This window comes from Glycine max, chromosome 19, assembly GCF_000004515.6.
Source record: "Glycine max cultivar Williams 82 chromosome 19, Glycine_max_v4.0, whole genome shotgun sequence".
Lineage (NCBI taxonomy): Eukaryota > Viridiplantae > Streptophyta > Magnoliopsida > Fabales > Fabaceae > Glycine > Glycine max.
Window position 1 is genome coordinate 23,374,591 of NC_038255.2, and position 20,234 is coordinate 23,394,824.

Sequence of the window (20,234 nt, forward strand, 5' to 3'; positions counted from 1 at the left end):
GTAGTGTAAATAGGCCATTCCCTTAGCTACATCACTACAGATCCTCACCAGCTGAACCATATCCAACCTGTGGCTCAGATACAAGTGCCTCTCAAGACTACCACTTAGCATTAGTGGAAGAACATGCAAGAACCTTAAACTCATATTTACTGTAAATTATGATGATCCTAATTAAATTTTTGTGTCTCGGTGATGTGCCATTATTTTCTCCTATTTCTTAACCCTATTTGCACCATTTTAAGTACTGATTAATCTTAATTGTCAAATTAATTAGGCAGTTTTATTATTTGGGCCAATTCAGTTAATTTGATGTTTTTAATCTAATTTCAGGAATTAATGAAGCGTTGGGCTTAAATCCAGAATTGGGCTTGGACTTGAAGAGGGCAGACTATTTTATTCTACAAAACTTTATCTTATCTAGACTTTATCTTATCTAGATATTATTTAGATTTGATCTCATCTAGATATTATTTCATCCAGATCTTATCTTATCTAGATTTGATTTTATTTTATTTATGGGCTTGGATTTAAAACAGATTTGTAAGCTTTGGGGCTGGAAAACTATACAACAGCACCAAGGTTCTAGTTTAGGCCTTTCTCTTCCCTCTCTCCTCTCTCTCTTTTATTTTTCATTTTCAGTTTTAGTCTCTCTTCTCTTTCTCTTTTATTTTCATTTTTTACAATTCCAGTTCAGACTTTTAGTTTTATCAATAAAATTTCGTTCTCTTTTGATTAATGGAAGGCTAAGTCCGTAGTGTTGTTTTCCCTTGAGGATCAAGCACAGTTCTCTTTGAGGTTCTATTATTACTGTTAAATTCTGTTCAGTTTTTTCCTCTTCACTAATTACTCTGAATTTGTTGCTTTTAATTCATGCATGCTTAGTGCTTGATTAATTGTCTTTGAGCTTAATTTACGTTCATACTTAATGATCTTTTATGAGTAATTGGTGTATGTGATGCTTAATCACATAATGAATGCCTTATGTTGAATTTCGCTTAGTAATTTAATTTAGGGTTGGATTAAGTGGTTAAACTGATAAAGGATAAATTCTCGCAACCTAGGATAAGAGACTTGCTTGTGAATCAAGGGGAAGCAACGTATTTTAATTCTGATATTTTTCTAATTCAATTTTACTCGCTATTTAATTTACAAAAGCAAACACCCCCCCCCCCAATTTGTTACTATTTCCTACTATCTGTTATGAACATTAGGTTTATCATTGCTCGTTTGGAAACGACTTAGGATCACTTCCTAGTTACTACATTTTAATGTTTATTTGATTCGGGTACAGCCTCGATCAAATTTGGCATTTGATGGCAGAGGCTTCAATTTTGGTGTGGATGGCTGGATAGTGGTAGAAAGAGATGGTTTCTCAGCCTGTACCTCATAAAGAAAGTTAGAGGTATGTGTACATCCTGAAACATGGTTAGTCCTATCTAACTCTATAAAATCAATCTCAAGAGGTAAAACATCACCAGACATGTAATCAATATCAAATTCAGATTCACTCTCAGCATCAAATTCAGACATATGATCAAGTACAAATTCAGATTCAATGCATGAAGAGTGACAGGCGTGCAAATTAGAATGAAGATCAGTCATGTATTCATCAACAATATGGTCAATTATTTCAACACGAAATACAGAAAGATCTTCAGATGGGTGTTTCATAGCATCAAGAATATTAAAATGAACAGTTATATCACCAAACTCCATAGATAGTGTGCCTACATATACATCTATCTTAGTTCTAGCAGTTTTCATAAAAGGTCTACCTAGAATGATGGGAACTGATCCTTTAGAAAATCCCTCCTCCATATTCAAAATATAAAAATCAACAGGGAAAATCAACTCACCAACTCTAACTAAGACATCCTCTATGAAACCAGCAGGATAGGCAACACTTCTATTAGCTAAATGAATTACCACATCAGTTGACTGCAAAGGACTTAGAGATAGAGAATTAAAAATAGACAGAGGCATAACACTTGTTGGATCAAGTGGCCTCAGAATAATTAAGAAGGGGGGGTTGAATTAATTATTCCTAAACCTTTACTAATTAAAAAAATTACTCTTCTAAGACTTTTACTTATGTTGTTAAGAGAATACAGAGTAGAAGAGAAACTTAACAGAAAGTAAAAGTGGAAATTAAATGCACAGCGGAAAGTAAAAGAGTAGGGAAGAAGGAAACAAACACACAAGAGTTTTTATATTGGTTCGGCAACAACCCGTGCCTACATCCAGTCTCCAAGCGACCTGCGGTCCTTGAGATTTCTTTCAACCTTGTAAAAATCCTTTTACAAGCAAAGATCCGCAAGGGATGTACCCTCCCTTGTTCTCTTTGAAACCCTAGAGGATTTACCCTCCACTAGAACTGATCCACAAGAGATGTACCCTCTCTTGTTCTCAGCCAAACCCAAGTAGATGTGCCCTCTACTTGTACCACAAAGGATGTACCCTCCAATGTGTTAAGACAAAGATTGCAGGTTGTTAAACCTTTGATACTTTGTGAATGGGGATACAAAAGAATTCTCAGGCGGTTAGTCCTTTGAACACTTTTGTATAAGGGAATGGGAAGAATCAAAAGAATTCTCAGACTGTGTCGTTTTGAATTCTTTGACATGGGAGAAGGGAGACACAAAAGAATTCAGGCGGTTAGTCCTTTTTTCTTTTGGAAAAGGGAGAAGAGAGACACAAAAAGAATTCAGGCGGTTAGTCCTTTGTTCTTTTGGAAAAGGGAGAAGAAAGACACAAAAAGAATTCAGGCGGTTAGTCCTTGGTGAATTCTTTTTGGCAAAGGGAGAAGAGAATGATAAGATGAATAGCACAAGTTTTCAAGGTTTGGAAAACCAGAAAACTTCAGAAAGCTTTTGGTACAAAGAAGAAGAAGAAGTTCAAAGAGATTCAAGGCTTGTAAAGGATTGTATGAAATAAGTGTTCAAGATTTTTGAAATGCAAAACAAAGCCTTTCTTTTATAGACTCTTCACGTCTGGTCAAGACAACCATTTAGAAGAGTTATAACTTTTAGAAAAACTTAAAAGCAATTTTAAAAAGTCAAAAACCTTTTGAAGAGTTACATCTTTTGATTTATTCAGAAACAGTCACTTGTAATTGATTACCAAATCAGTGTAATCGATTTCACAAGGCTTTTATGTGAAAGGATGTGACTCTTCACATTTGAATTTGAATTTCAACGTTCAAAGGCACTGGTAATCGATTACCAAAACATTGTAATCGATTACAGCTTTTTGAAATTAATTGAAACGTTGTAAATTCAATTTGAAAACTTTTTCAAAACAATTTTGCTACTGGTAATCGATTACAACAATCTGGTAATCGATTACCAGAGAGTAAAAACTCTTTGGTAAACATGTTTTGAGAAAAATCATGTGCTACTCAATTTTTGAGAAAAACTTTTTATACTTATCTTGATTAAGCCTTATCTTGATTCTTGAATCTTGAGTCTTGAATCTTGATCTTGATTTTTGAGATCTTGAACCTTGAAACATGATTCTTGACTTTTTAACTTTCTTCTTGAGTCTTGAATTCTTCTTGATTCTTATCTTGAACTCTTGAATTGTTCTCTATTCACTTGAGTTGTTCTTTGATTGATCTTTGAGCTTTTTGTCATCACCTTTGTCATCATCTTTTGTTATCATCATTGTTATCATCAAAACACCTTTGAATCACCTTTGATTCACCATGAAGCTTTGCTTCTACAACACTAACAGAAGCTCCTAAATCTAGCATGGCATTGTCAAACTTATTGTTCCCTATAATACAAGGTATGCTGAATGTACTCGGATCCAAGGTTATCAATATCGAGATTCTACACAGACTCGTGAGACCTTCTACGAGTCAACTCGTAGAGTCGACTCGTAGACTCGTAAGAGTCTACTTCGTAAATAAAATATATGGATAATAAGTAAATATATTCAAAATGCACCAATTTGCAAACAGATGACAATAAGTTCATACTTCATATTAGTCTATTACAAAACACAACAACTGACCCTACAATGTTGGAGTTGAATCAATCTTGTTACTGAAATTCAATAGAATTATACTTTTCATATGTGAGGAGATGGAAAATGCAAAAGAGAAGATAAAATGAAACTTTAATAACACCAAGAAAAGGTATAATTTCTGAACTTTCTCAAATTTAAAATTTGCTTGTGTATTATTTTGAGTTTTAACTATTTCTAATATAGCATATTTGATATCTATTTTAAGCTTTTGATCTAGATAATTTAATTTTTGTGGAACCTAATGATGATGCACAATCTGAGGAAGACCTTGATGATGATGATGGAGATGGAGATCATGATGAAAGTGATGATATTCATGGAGATGATCCTATTAGAGGATTGGACATGCTTCTTTGAAGACATTTGTGCTTTTTTTAATTATTTAAATGCTTTAATTTTGAACACTTATGCATGGTTGTCAAACTCTAGAGTCAACTCGTAGACTCTTACGAGTTTACACGAGTCTGCTCCGAGTTTGCTCAAAAACGAGTTTGCTTCCAAGTCAACTCGTGGGTCAACTCGTGGGACTGAAGTAAACTCTTAAACTCGTAAGAGTCTATGAGTTGACTCTAGAGTTTGACAACCATGTCTGGATCTTTACATTTTTCAGGGATTTGGGGAACAGATTTACCAATCAATGCGGAGACATTTCTGCCCATACTAATTCTTTCACTTCCTTTAAGCTTCCGCTTATTAGTGCATAGCTCCTTCAAGAATTTAGCATATCTTGGAATTTGCTTTATTGCATCCAGCAGAGGTATGTTTACCTCTACTTTCCTAAATGTTTCCAAGATCTCCTTCTCTGCCTCTTCCTTTTTTTGTTGGAAATTGCTCTTGGAGGGAATGGAAGAGGGATATGCTGCTTCTCTTTAGATTCACCTGCATAGAAATTTTTAGGTAACTTACTCTTTAAATTTTTGTCATCATCTTTTTCTGGAGTAGAGTGAGGTTGGGCAGGTCCATTTGCGGATGAGGAAGATGCTACTGGTTGAGGTCCTTGACACTTCTTTCCTAACCTCAATGTAATGGCACTCACATTTTTGGGATTTTGGACAGATTGAGAAGGTAATCTATCATAATTCTGGGACTGTTGTTGATTTAACTGTGTAGCCAACTGTCCCATCTGATTAGTTAAGCTCTGAATGGAGGCTCTAGTCTCTTGTTGAAACTGCATGTTTTGCATAGTCATTTGCCTCACAAGTTCTTCAAGGGAAGGTTGCGAAGGGGCCTCAACTGTTTATTGTTTCTGGGGCTGTTGCTGCTGGATTGGAGGAGGCACGTATGGTCTGCTTGGGCCAGCAGCATTTTGAAAATAAGGTTGTTGTTGTTGCTGCTGCTGTGAAGGATTCGACCATCTAAGGTTGGGATGATTCCTCCATCCGAGATTGTACCTGTTGCTGGAGAGGTCATAGTTATTCTGTTGTGGCTGATTTTGCTGCTGAGGTTGAGGAGGTATGTTGTAGATGTTTGCAGCATAAGCTTCAGGCTGTTCAATTGCTTCAGATTGTTGCACAGAAGGGCAAAGGTCTATGTGGTGGTCGGCAGAGGAGCATAAACCACAGAGTCTGGCGACTGGTGCAGATTTCTGATTCATGGCCAGTTGGGTTACTAGGTTAACCAAGGCATCTAGTTTACCTTCAAGCTTCTTAGTCTCACCTGATGAAGATGAATTCGTGGCTACTTCATGCACTCCTCTAATGACAATAGCATCATTTCTGGCACTGAATTACTGGGAGTTGGAAGTCATCTTCTCAATTAAATTTCTGGCTTCAGCAGGGGTCATGTCTCCAAGGGCTCCACCACTGGCAGCATCTATCATACTTCTCTCCATGTTGCTGAGTCCTTCATAAAAATATTGGAGAAGAAGCTGCTTTGAAATCTGGTGGTGAGGACAACTAGCACATAATTTCTTAAATCTCTCCAAGTATTCATATAGGCTCTCTCCACTGAGTTGTCTAATACCTGAAATATCCTTTCTGATGGTCGTGGTCCTGGAAGCAGGGAAAATTTTTCTAAGAATACTCTCTTGAGGTCATCCCAACTCGTGATGGACCTTAGAGAAAGGTAATATAGCCAGTCCTTTGCCACTCCCTCTAAAGAATGAGGAAAGGCCTTCAGAAATATGTGATCCTCCTGGACATCTGGTGGTTTCATGGTGGAGCAGACAATATGAAATTCTTTCAGATGCTTGTGTAGGTCTTCACCTGCAAGGCCATGAAACTTTGGAAGCAAATGGATCAGTCCAGTTTTAAGAACATATGGGACATCCTCATCAGGGTATTGGATGCACAAGCTTTCGTAGGTGAAATCAGGTGCAGCCAATTCCCTTACAGTCCTCTCACGGGGTGGAGGGTGTGCCATGTTCTCAAGATATTCAAAATCAGAATGTCCAAAATTATAATGCTCAAAATCACCAATATCAAAATGCTCAGGATGCTCAAAAGGTACTAAATGATGTCTAACTAATCTATGAAATGTCCTATCTATCTCAGGATCAAAGGTTTGTAAGTCAGATGGATTTCCTCTAGTCATACACTAAATTCAGCATTCACAATTAGTTGCCTTCTTATGCAAGTAACAGTGTAGGTTTGAACTACAACTACCATCAAATGATGTCCAAATGACTTGAAATTTTGTGAGCAACCTTATAAAATGATGAGAAGATAGCACATAAAATTTCAAACATAAATTCAAAGTCTAACTATAGAAGCTAAAATTGGTAAGTTAAGAAAAATAAGAGAATAAAACTTGGAAAATAAAAAACTTTTGACAGAATCACCTTTTTTGGACGATGGAGACCTCATCCGGCCAATGCCTGGCCACCATGGTGTAGGAAATTTTTTTCTACCCCAAATACATATATAATAATAGCGATTCTGATAACCGGAGCAAAAGTTATGGTCGTTTGAAGTTTTGACAAAAATAAAATTTGCTACTTTTTTGGAACTTTCAAATCTGACCAAACTAAGGGCTCCAGCTATTTTTCTCACAAAATATGGATCAAAAGAAGTGACCACAAAAAAATTCAGCCAAAAATAACAACTCTAGCTACCAAAACAAAAAATCTTAATTAATTCAGCAAGGGTCATCGCTAAAATCCGTCGCTACATGATTTCCACTACTATTTTGTTTTGCCGCAAGCAAAAGTGGTCGCAAAATCCGTCGCAAAACACTATTCACAGCAAAACACCCCAAACTGAAACAGGGGAAGCGCTTAACAGAAAAACTAAAACAGAACACACACTAAACAAAATACCAAGACACTAAACAACACTAACACACACACTAACACAACACTAACAATTAAACATAAAACACGAAAGAATTAAACACTAACATGACACTAGCTATTATGAACTTTTGGACACTACTCCCCGGCTACATCACTACAGATCCTCACCAGTTGAACCATATCCAACCTGTGGCTCAGATACAAGTGCCTCTCAAGACTACCATTTGGCATTAGTGGAAGAACATGCAAGAGCCTTAAACTCATATTTACTATAAATTATGATGATCCTAATTAAATTTTTGTGTCTCGGCCTCTTCAGGATTTAGCATTCCCTTCTGAAGGTCCCTGAAATCTCACCAGCTATTCTTGTGTTATTTGGGAGAACTCCTTTGTAAACCTATCCAAATTGACCCGAACTAATTAGGCTTGAAGCACTAAAGCTTCCTGTGGCCTCAATAAGTTTTTTATATGAAATTCTAGGGTACTTAAGCTCCTTTGTTTCCTCGTCTTCATCCTCAAAATCCACTTTGCTAACTATTGCCTATTGCATTCTTTCTTTTTGACCTTTTTATTGTAAGGAACCCCACCATGCACAAACACAGCAAGGGGCTGTCAAATAGTAACACGTCAAGGGGCTCCTAGTATGCCTACAAGTGACTCATCTTTAACCACATTGACTAATATTTGTTAGCATGCAAATCGAATTTCACTGCAGAACAATAATAAATCAGTCACTAACTACACAAATTCATCATCTCATCACTCATTTGGTGCATTAGATTGAGACTTTCTCCTTTTTTGCAATAGCATGAAATAAAATAAACATGCCACCATATATTTTGTTGCTCATTCAATTCCAATTCTAATTCAAATATTTAATTTGTATGCACTATTTATGTTCTTGTTTGCATCATCATCACGACATTCATTGTTGGACATTATACTGATCATCATTACAGGTATGAAAGTTTTTCATAAACTTTTGATGCTAATTTTTGTTACCAATGTTTTTCTATGTTGTTGTCTGTGATTAATGACTAATGCTTTATATACAAGATTTTTTCATCATGAGTGAACCTTAGATTCCCGTTTGAGATTGAATACAATGATTCTTGCGGACAGTTTGCATTAATCATTGTATTGAATTTTGAATTGTCTGTTTAGACAATTTGGGAAGAGTCATATTTTTATGGTAGATTCATGCGTTAAGGTTAAGATTATTTTGTTCAATTTGATGAAACTTCGGTACAATGCATTTCTAGTTGTTCTTTGAGTGCATACTTGATTGTCAGGGAATTAATCTCACCACTTTCATGTTAGACAAATGGCCTCAGTTATCTTAAGAAGGGGGGGTTGAATTAAGATAACAAGAACTATTCCCCAATTTAAAATTTCGCTCTCTCCTTTTAGATTAACAATGCACCCTTAACATGAATTACTCAAAAGGCAATTCAGTATAAACTTCTTTAAAGGCAAAAGATAAATAGCAATAAATAAAAGAAGTTTAAGGGAAGAGAGAAATGCAAACTTGATTTATACTGGTTCGGTCACTTCCTGTGCCTACGTCCAGTCCTCAAGCAACCCACTTGAGATTTTCCACTCTCTTTGTAAAATCCTTTTACAAATTCTGAATCACACAGGGACAACCCTTCCCTTGTGTTTAGGAATCCTTTACAACAAGAAACCCTCGGTCTCTTAACCCCTTTTCAGAAGTAAAAAGAAAAGAAGAAGAAATCTCTCTTGAAAGAGACAGATTGTACAATGAAGATCAATCACAATTCCTTATTTGAATATGCAAGTGTTTGACCAAGGAATCTTTGAGAGGATAAGACATTTCAATTTAGAAAAACTCTCTTAATCTTTTGAGAGGATAAAACTTTTTGGGCAATAAAAAACTCTCTCTCTTCATTCGTGTTTCCAAGTCACATATAAATAGACCTTTGATGGCCATTCATAAACCATTTGAATAGATGTGACTCTTGAAAGTTATTTTCTGAAAATCTCCTCTGGTAATCGATTACAATAATTGTGTAATCGATTACAGGCTTTAATATTTGAATTAAAATGTTTATTAACTGCTGGTAATCGATTACCAATATGGTGTAATCGATTACACAGTCTAAAATTTGAATTCAAATATTTAGTAGCTGTTGTAAACCATTTTTGGCCACTGGTAATCGATTACATCCTCTGGTAATCGATTGCCAGAGAGTAAATCTCTTGAAAAACACTTTTTAACTCAAATTACTTGGCCAAACCTTTTGCTAAATCAATTAGGAATTCCCTTCCTAAAATACTAGTGATCATCTTGATGTTGTGGCTTGTATTCTTGAATCATTTGCATCATTTGCTTTTCTTCATCATGATCATCATCAAAACATCAAAGTCATTTGCTTCTACATTTCATGTCGTGCACTTGGAGATCAATGTGTAATGCTGTCGAAATTTCATCAAATTTAACAAAAGAGACTTAACCTTGATGTATGAATATACCATAAAAATATGTCTTCCTGAATGGGATAGGGCCACACCTTTAATGAAAAAGTGAGATTTTCATGCATCGAATAACTTTGTATAGTATCACGAAATTATTATTTAGATGGATTGAAGTTGGATGAATGAAAATCGCATGAGCCCTGCGTATAAGGAAGGCGTGGAACAGTTCTTACAATTTGCTTCTGAAAGAAGTCGACCGGATGAGGATGAAAAATTTTTGTGTCCTTGTATAAATTGTTTGAACGGGAGACGGCAAATACTCAATGACATACAGGAGCATCTGTTGTGTGATGGGATTAAGAATATACAACGTGGATATGGCATGGTGAATTGACAAACATGAAAAGTGGGTCCCAATCTGAACCGTTTGATGTAGAAATGGAAGATCGCTTAGAGGATATGATTTGTGATCTTGGACAAGAGTCTTTTCAGCAAGCACGTGCCTGTATGTATGATACATTGCAAACTGATTCAAAGAAGCCTTTGTATCCGAGGTGCAACAATTTCTTGATGTTGTTGTCAACGGTGTTAAGTCTCGTTAATGTGAAGGCCAAATATGGATGGAGTGACAAAAGCTTTAGTTCACTGCTTCAAATAGTACATGATATGCTTCCAGATGAAAACATGTTGCCAAAAAGTTACTATCAGGCCAAGAAGATATTGTGTCCAATGGGTATAGAGTATAAGAAGATTCATGCTTGCCCCAATGATTGCATACTGTACAGACATGAGTTTGAAGAAAAGCGCAAATGTCCTAGGTGTGGGGTATCACGGTACAAAGTGAAGGATAATAACGTGTGTAGTAGTGAGGAAAACTCAAAGAAGGGCCCCCAGCGAAGGTGTTGTGGTATTTTTTGATCATTCCAAGGTTTAAGTACTTGGACTTGCCACTGATGGAATGAATCCATATGGCAGTTTAAGCACTCAACATAGTTCTTGACCAATTTTGCTAGTAATTTACAACTTGCCTCCTTGGTTGTGCATGAAGCGAAAGTACATGATGTTATCTATGATGAAGACTTGAAAAAGTTGTGGGACAAGGGGATTTCAATATTTGATGGGTTTCGAAATGAGACTTTTGATTTACGTGCAATGCTTTTTTGTACCATTAATGACTTTCTAGTATATGAGAATTTGAGTGGGTATAGTGTTAAGGGCATCGTGCATGCCCCATTTGTGAAGAAGACACAAGCTACATACAACTGAAACATGGTAGAAAAACAATATACACTAGGCATCAACGTTTTCTGAAACCTTATCACTCTTACCAGCGATTGAAATAAACATTTAATGGAAGTCAAGAGCATGAAACCGCATCGATACCATTAACTGATCACCTGGTCTTTTAGTGGATTCAACACTTGAATACTATATTTGGAAAGACCCAAAAGAAGGAAAAAAAGTAACATTTGCATATGGAAGAAAAGTTCGATTTTGTTTGATCTTCTGTATTGGTCGGATCTAGATGTTAGACATTGTATTGATGTTATGCATGCAGAGAAAAATGTTTGTGATAGTGTCATTGGGACGTTCCTTAACATTTAAGGTAAGATGAAAGATGGTTTGATTACTCGTCAAGATCTAGTTGAGATGGATATGCGAGTCCAGTTACATCTAAGGTTTGATGGTAAAAAAATATACTTGCCTCTAGCTTGTCATACTTTGTCCAAAAAGCAAAAGATGGGTTTTTGTCAGTGTCTGCGCCGTGTAAAAGTCCCACAAGGATACTCTTCAAATATTAAGAGCCTTGTGTAGTTGAAAGATCTTAAGTTGGTAGGCTTAAAGTCTCACGATTGCCATGTCTTGATGCAACAATTGTTAGTCATGGCCATACGAGACATTTTGCCTAACAAAGTCAGGCTTGCCATAACTCGACTGTGTTTATTCTTCAATGCCATATGTAGCAAAGTCCTTGATCCTATCAAGTTAGATGAGCTGGAAAACGAGGCTACCGTTATATTGTGTCAGTTGGAGATGTATTTTCCTCCTGCTTTCTTCGACATCATGGTTCACTTAATTGTTCATCTGGTTAGAGAAATCAAATGTGGTGGTCCTATTTATTTGCGGTGGATGTACCCGATTGAGCGATACATGAAGATCTGAAAAGGGTATACAAAGAATCTATATCGTCTGGAAGCATCTATTGTGGAAAGGTACATTGTAGAAGAAACTATTGAATTTTTTTCAGAGTACATTGAAAAGGCAAAACCTGTTGGGCTTCCCGAGTCTTGCCATGATGAAAGAGTGAGAGGTAAGGGTTCAAGAGGACTGCATGTTATCACTCCAAGTGTAGAAGATTTGCAAGTAGCTCATTTGTATGTATTGAATAACAGTAACGAAGTTTTACCATACATACTTCGCCTTGAAGGTTTAGTGAAAGAAAGTAATCCAAAAATGTCGAAGAACAGGGTGTTGAAAGAGCATAACAAGACTTTCCTAAATTGGTTTAAAGATACAATCTTTGGTGACGATAATGGTTGTGAAACATTAAGAAAACTATCAAATGATCCTAAAAGAAATTTTATAACTTGGCAAGGATATGATATAAACAACTATTCCTTTTATACAAAAGCACAACACGAGAAAATTACAATGCAAAACAGTGGGGTAACCCAAAGGGCTGAATCTCAACACTTCGCTAGTGTACATGATGGCAATCCCCGTGTAGCTTCCATCCCTTACTTTGGTTTTGTCGCAACCTACCCTATGACAGGTGTGCAGACGAAAAGCAAAGGTGTGTCTTCTAAAAAGAAAACACGTGGGAGTCACCACCAACATTTATTTAAGGAAAACATTAGAAAAACCAAAAAGAGGTCTACGAATTTTGAAAATAAGGGTTTGGGAGTTGTTTACACATAGGGAAGGTATTAGCACCCCACACGCCCATCACAAGAGACGACAGCCTTTAATCGAGCGTACACAACGTGACTTCAAAATTATTTACTTTTCCCTTTTTATATTTCTTTTTATTTTTTGGGGTCGACAAGGGGGCTGCCCTTGCTCCTATGCATCCTCAGGTGCGATGAGGAATTCAAACCTATGTAGTTCTTTAAAGTGAGAAAGTTTGTGTGTTGAGTTGGTTTTATGCTTTTGAAAGAATCATTTTTATTACAAACAAAACGGTCGTTAAGGCATTAGACCTCGAAACGATCTTAAGTGATTTTTGATGGAAAGAAGTTTAGTTATGAGTTGGTTTTATTTTGGCTTTGTTTATTAACTTTCAATCTCTTTAAAGTCAATTTTACGGTGTAACACTCTGAAATATTATTAGCAATTATAATTGATGTTTGATTTTATTTGTTGTGTTATTTTATCCATGTTTTATTTTCAAGGAGGTTAGTTTAGTTATTAGAGGGGTGTGGGTAGTTAAAACTCTAGCTTCTCAAAGAAGCCTCTCAAGGAAGCTTCTCAAAGAAGCCTCATGAGGAAGCTTCTCAAGGAAGCCTCACAAGAAAGTTTCTCAAGGAAGCTGTCTGATCTGTCCCGGTAAAAGTGCCCTCCTGCATTTTTTAACTGTTGGATCTTCTCAAAATTTGATATGTCTTCTGGTGTGTGAGAGAAGCTTCTTTTCCTGAGAGCAGAAACACTTGAGTATTTCAAGTCTTATTTTTCATGTAGCCTTGGAAAACAACCATTCCTTTCTCCTTCTTTCTTCCAAAACCCTTCCCCAACGTCCCAAGCTTCTTCTTCGCCACCCACAACCACCAATAGCCACCACGAACCGTCGTAGTTCTCCGTTGAAACCCCACACTGAGAGGAACCCTTCAATCGGAGCGGAATCTTCTAAGCTTGTCTCGCGGTTTCGGTAGAGAATGAAGCCCAATCTGACCTTCACGATTTTCTTCGAGGTAACCGTGATTCTACGCTTGTTCCTTGTTAGATTCAGCTTGTCTTTGCATCTTTTCTTACTTTGGAACCATCATTGTATGTTTTTACGCTTTCTTTGAAAAACCCTAGAGAAAGAGACTTTGTAAAAGTTATCTTTTTATGAAATGGGTGTTATTTTCATAACCTTCACTGAACCCCAATCACATTGGCGTGATCAGAATTTCAAAATGATGTTCCTTTTGTAGAATCCGAAACGCCGTTAGCCTTTTCATGTAGTGACATGAGTATTTGACTCAGAGTATTGTTGTTAACTTTATTTCTAAAATCCATAGTAATTTCCTTCATTTTGGCGTAATAGAGACTTGTGTTGGATCGACAAGCGTGAACAAGAGAGAGACCTCTAAGTGACGCAAAGAGGAACCGATGGGAAGCTCACGATAGGTGAGGGGAGTTTATTATAAAATTTACCGTTTTGACACCATAGTTAGGGTCAAGGAACCTAGCTATGAGAATATATGTCTGTCCCTATTGCATGCAGATTTTCCTTTATAGAAAACAATGTTTTTAACTAATGGGATGCGATATATTTATTGTTGACGAATGAAATTATTGTCTTTATTTGACTTGTGTTGTTTGAAGACATGGGGAGTGTGAATCTCAAGCATGAAAGAAATATGTATATGCGGAATGTGACTTACTGTTGATGTTGCTATTGATGACTTTAATTGATATGTGGTGATGTTGATATTTATGATGATATTGATTTGAGATGACGTTGCTAATGAAGATCATGTCAACATGAATTGATGTTATTATTGATGATTATGTGAATATGAAATGAGGTTGTTGTTGTTGTTGTTGATAACGTCATTGAGATGAGATGATGTTTATGTTGAGAATGATATTGAAATGGAATGTTGATGATGTTGGAAATGCATTGAGATGTGCATGTTGTGTATGTTCATGGGGGGTGCAATGACCTTGTCGAATGTCCCTTGTGTGGGAAACTAGAGTGGTTAAAGAATTTAAGCATTTCTGAGGGGATGCTTAGGCACTTTAATTCATCCCTGGTCATGTACTTGACGACGCTCATGTTTCATACGTTGGATGTTGTGTATGTTCATGGGGGGTGCAGTGACCTTGTCGGATGTCCCTTGTGTGGGAAACTAGAGTGGTTAAAGAATTTAAGCATTTTTGAGAAGATGCTTAGGCACTTTAATTCATCCATGGTCATGTACTTGACGACGCCCACGTTCATATGTCGTATGTTGTGTAAGTTCATGGGGGGCTGCGCTGACCTTGTCGGATGTGCCTTGTGAGGGAAAATAGAGTGGTTAAAGGATTTAAGCATTTCTAAGGGGATGCTTAGGCGCTTTAATTCATCCATGGTCAAGTACTTGACGGCGCCCATGGTTCATGCCACATATGACACGGGAAATAGTATAAATTGTGGCAGTATGTACTTTGTACTAGGGGGTGTGTCACCTGGTAGGGAACTCCCTTGTGGCTCAACAATTGTCCTTACAAAGTAAATTTTTTTACTTGGATATATTAAATGAATATTTTTTATCCCATTGAAAATAGATGTTGTCCTCAAAAAATATGAAATTATAAAAGGTAAAAGAGAAAATAAATTGATATTAATTTTGTCCATTTTATCCTTTTAACTTTTATTATTTTCAATTTGTCTAATACTTTTTTTAATCAAAAATTGTATTATTTTTTTCCGTTTGAAACAATACTAAATTATAGTTTTTTGCCTCCTCTGATTTTATTTTTTTTGAATCTGACACTAATAGATGGTAAGTGGTTTGATGTTATTTCAATTCTCGCCTTTTTTATAGAGATACAGGGTTTATCAAACATGTGCTAATTTTCAATCTAATCAGATATGGGAAGTCCTGAAGATGCTCCACATTATATTCAAACAGGAGACCCAGTCAAGGACAATACCAATCAATCCAGGAAAAAAGCAGAACAAAATACAAACAGTAGCTGCTTCCATTTATGTACCCAACATCTATATTTTCTAATGAAATCTAAAACTATCATGCAGGTTTAGAAGTGTTACCTGCTGATAACATTGGCTGCATTTAGAAGTGGGGTATATATTTGATTTGCCAAGCTTAAATCTTGAAGATGGATGGTATTTGTTTCTTATCACATTCAGATTGGAGCGACCCTGAACCCAATGAAGTGTTTCAAGTACCTTGATGTACATAACTATTGTGTTTCTTTTGGTCCATGGTATAGGATTCACAACTATGGGAAAACTTTTATGCATTCTTTAAGTCTCGATTTTTATATTTATCCTTGGTATGTTGTTGTCTTGAAATGAAGACTTAAATAGAAGTTCTGTGACATCGAACGACTTTCATTCATATACTCCAAAAATGAGAGATGTATCATGTATGTTTGAGATTTTTATCCTTGATTCTTTGAAAAGAAAAAAAAATAGTGCAATAAGAGACAAAATAGAAAAGTGAATACGAAATTTGAGAAAGAAACAATATGCTTGCCAGAGATAATCATCCTGGAAACAGATTCCCTCCAGCCTCTTCAGCAAAAGAAAATTGAAAACAAAAGCACAAAAAAATGAACAGAAGAAAGAGAAATTAGGAGAAAGTAGAAAGCTGGAAAGAGGTAACTCAAATCCTCTCCAGTCCCCCCATTGATCAGTGATTGCAATTCAATTAAGAAGAAAAGGAAATGTACTGGATGTTGTTGATCTCAATTGAGGAGAACAAAATATTGGAGTGGCTGAAGATGAATTGCATCCAGGTAAGTATGTATAACATTTTTGTTTTCTCAGTGGAAAATGTTATCAATAAGTTTTAGCTATGACTATGATGCAATATATTTTTCTAAAGAATATATACACCAGTATTTTTGTAATGTGAGAAATACATAATATAATATACTTTTTATTATAAAATTTTGAGTTAATTAATATATAATTTTTTCCCTGAAAACATGACATTCGATTTATTTTTGCTCCCTAAAAGGTGTTGAGATGTATAATTTAATCCTCAAATATGTTAACTTACTTATATTCCAGTCTAATATAATTAAAATGTGAACATATATATATATATATAGTGTTTTCTTACAATCAAGCTAAATGCAAATTGCATGGTTGTTGGTACTTTATTGTGCAAGAGAAATTAGGAGAAAGTAGAGAGCGAGAAAGAGGTAACTCAGATCCTATCTGGTCCCCCATTAATCACTTCTCTCCACCATGAGTAGGTCAGGACAACCACGAGATTCGAAGACGTTAGTGTTCCTCTCATTTTTCACTTGAATTTTATTTTTCTAAAATTTTCCATGCTATATATATATATATAGTGTTTTGTTGCAGTCAAGCTGAACACAAATCGCATGGTTGTTGGTACTTTATTGTGCAAGTGAAATTAGGAGAAAGTAGAGAGCTGGAAAAAGGTAACTCAGATCCTCTCCAGTCCCCCATTGATCACTTCTCTCCACCATGAGTAGGTCAGGGCAACCATGGGATTTGAAGACGTTAATGTTCCTCTCATTTTTCACTTGAATTTTATTTTTCTAAAATTTTTCATGCTTTATTACACTCCTGCAATTGTCTTTTTTGTTTTGGGGATTCGGTAGGTACATGGACAAGAAACTTTAGAGTAAGTCTGATTTTTGTTTGTTGTAAACATTTATATTATAAATATTAAAATTATTTTTATTATTTGTTCAATTCTTTGGCTTTGAAAGAGGTCGCGGCAATTCCTAGAGAGCGAAAGAGAAAAGAAAAAAAAGATTGGGAAAGAAGATAACAAGCTCTGCTAAAAAAAATTGGAACTCTTTGTAAGTTTTCATTTTAGTTTCCTCCTTCTTAGTTTCTCTCGCTTTGACTTGTGACTGAAAATTGGATTCTTTTTGGATTAGAGAGTTTCAGTTTCAAATTTGAGCAACCAGGTGTCCATGGATTAAATTAGCAGAACTAGATTTCATTTCCAACACTCCCAGGACTCAATCTATCGACCCTTTTATTTTTTATTATGAGATTTTGCTATATAGTTTATTAATTTTATGTGTTTCATTTTTTATTTTTCAATAAAAAATTTTGGGTTGTGTTCTGTTTCATTTGAGTTTACTTTATTTATTTTTTTTGGGTAAAAGATGATGTTGTCGAGGATGGAGGTTGGGAAGAAGGGTGGTGAAGTGAATGGCCATGAGAAAAATGCCATAGGGATGGTGGTGAGTCATATTCTTTTGCATTGTCTTTTAAATTTAAGTTGTTAAGATATTGCAGTTAATAGAGCATCAACATGGATTTGAAATTGATAATTTTTCCCTCTTATTGCAGGTAATTAGAGGAAATAGTGTGGTCACTATTGAACCGCTTGAAATTCAAGTGTAAATTAACAATCAACTTATTGTTATGTGACCTGACAAATGTCAATATGGAGTAATTTATATTATAATTGGCATGATGTCATGTGTTTATACAAAAAAAAAACTATTTGACTTATTTGAAATTTCAATTCTCAATTTGATTGCACTTTCTTTTTTTCTTTTTAACCCCTTTTAGTTTTAAACATTTATTTTCTTTATTATGTTTGAGCCTCATGAGATTCATCTTAATATAGTAGTTATTTAAATGATGAAACATAGATAAGTAATGTTTCTGTTCCTAAACTTACAAGACAGGTATGCACTGTACTGTGGGTTTCTTTATGTTCCTTGCCTTTTAACACTTTCTATTTCATTCATTTTGTTAGGTACCCAATTGATCTTTCTAGGAGAGCAAGAATTCTCTCGGTGTTAGATTGGCATCACCAGAATTTGTGTCCTGGAACAGGTGCATTGTAACTCTAAAAGAATCCATTTGTAAATTGTTGCCTAGAAAGTGAAACTACTAAATATATCAAATTGTCATTCGCTGCAAGAAAAATTGGGATTTTTAAATTCAGTTCATATATTTAAACTTATGTATCTTTTTTACTTTTCTGAACAGTTTGACTATTTGACTTTGAACACTAAATATATTATCCATATTAAATCTATTATTATTTGCACATTGGTTTTTATTTATATCTACTTTACAAAACAAATAAATATACACGCAAAAGACTTTGGAAAAGACCCATGTGCACGGGTCTTTTTTTTCTCAGATTTGTCATTTTTTTATCAAGTTGAACCCTGCTTTCTTCCTTTTGATTTGTTTCCTTTAAAGTTTCTTTGTTGAAATTTCTTCTTTTCTTCATATTCCCAAAAAAAATCTCAACTTGGTTGGGCTCGAACTCGGGGTTATAGTCTCAGGTATCACAATGAGATGAGTAATCTCCTCTTTTGATTTTTTTTTTGCCATACACTTTTAATTTTTCAAAAAGTAAGATCCTTTTTCTATTACATAAAAAGTGGTTTTTTTGTCTATATTTCAATTCAAATATAGTGGTTTACAATCTTTGGGATATATTTTTTCTTGATTTTTGAAATGAAATTTCTTTCTATGTAATTGACTTAAACTCAACATGGAAGCAATTATTAAAGAATATCATCATGGAAGTAGTTGTTTGTAACAACAATTGGAAAAGGATTCCGAAAGTTCTTCTCGGATACAAGGAAATGATTCAGTTCCATAGCTAAAGATCGTAATTCTCGAACTAGAGTAAGTAAAGGAACCAAAGGTATGAATAGGTTTATCTTCTTAACTTCACTTCTTTTTTGGCAATCACTTCTTTAGTTTGTTAACAATGTCAGTTTTGACCTATAATACAGTGAAAAAAACAAAAGGCATTGCGAAATACTTGAATGTCGTTTGCATTCAAGTATATTATTGATTAGTACATGGTTAGTTAATGTGGAATCAATGCCTTCCAAGGTTATTTTGATGATGCCAAAGAATCAAGAGTTAAGCAAATTCCAAAGATTCAAGAATCAAGTTTCAAGATTCAAGAATGAAGCTTCAAGAATAATCAAGATCAAGATTCAAGACTCAAGATTCAAGAATCAAGAGAAGACTCAATCAAGATAAGTACTAAAAAAGTTTTTCAAAACATTGAGTAGCACAAGAAGTTTTCACAAAATCATTAACAAAGAGTTTTACTCTCTGGTAATCGATTACCAGAAGGTAGTAATCGATTACTAGAAGGTAGTAATCGATTACCAGTAGCCAGCATTGTTTTCAAAACTGATTTACAAAGCTATAATCGATTACCAATGTTTTAAAATGTTAGATTTCAAATTTCAAGAGTCACAACTTGTGTTTAAACATTTTCAAATCATTTTAAACATGTGTAATCGATTACACAATACTTGTAATTGATTACAAGTGTTTCTAAACGTTTTGATTTTCAAATTTAAACATGAATAGTCACATCTGTTGATGTATAATCAATTACACCTTAATGGTAATCTATTACCAGTGACTGATTTCAAAAAATAAATTTCCAAAAGTCACAAATCTTCAAATGACTTGTTTCTAAAGATTTTTTCAAAAGTCACAACTTTTTAAGTGACTAGTTTTCAAAAGAGTCACAATTTTTAAAAGGTGACTAGTTTTAAAGAAATTTCCAAGAGTCACAAACTTTAACTTGAGTCATCAAGAGATTATAAATATGTGACCATGGCATGAATTTCATAACAATCTTTCAACATCTTTCAACAATCTCTTATAACAATCTTT

At 35.0% G+C, this 20,234-nt stretch overlaps 1 non-coding gene across 1 annotated transcript; it reads left to right on the top strand.

Moving 5' to 3' along the window:
* Nucleotides 1-5,906: 5,906 nt before the first annotated feature.
* On the top strand, nucleotides 5,907-6,013 carry LOC113000547 (small nucleolar RNA R71). The gene has a single exon (XR_003265880.1). It is a non-coding gene; the product is annotated as a small nucleolar RNA R71 (small nucleolar RNA).
* Nucleotides 6,014-20,234: the final 14,221 nt, after the last annotated feature.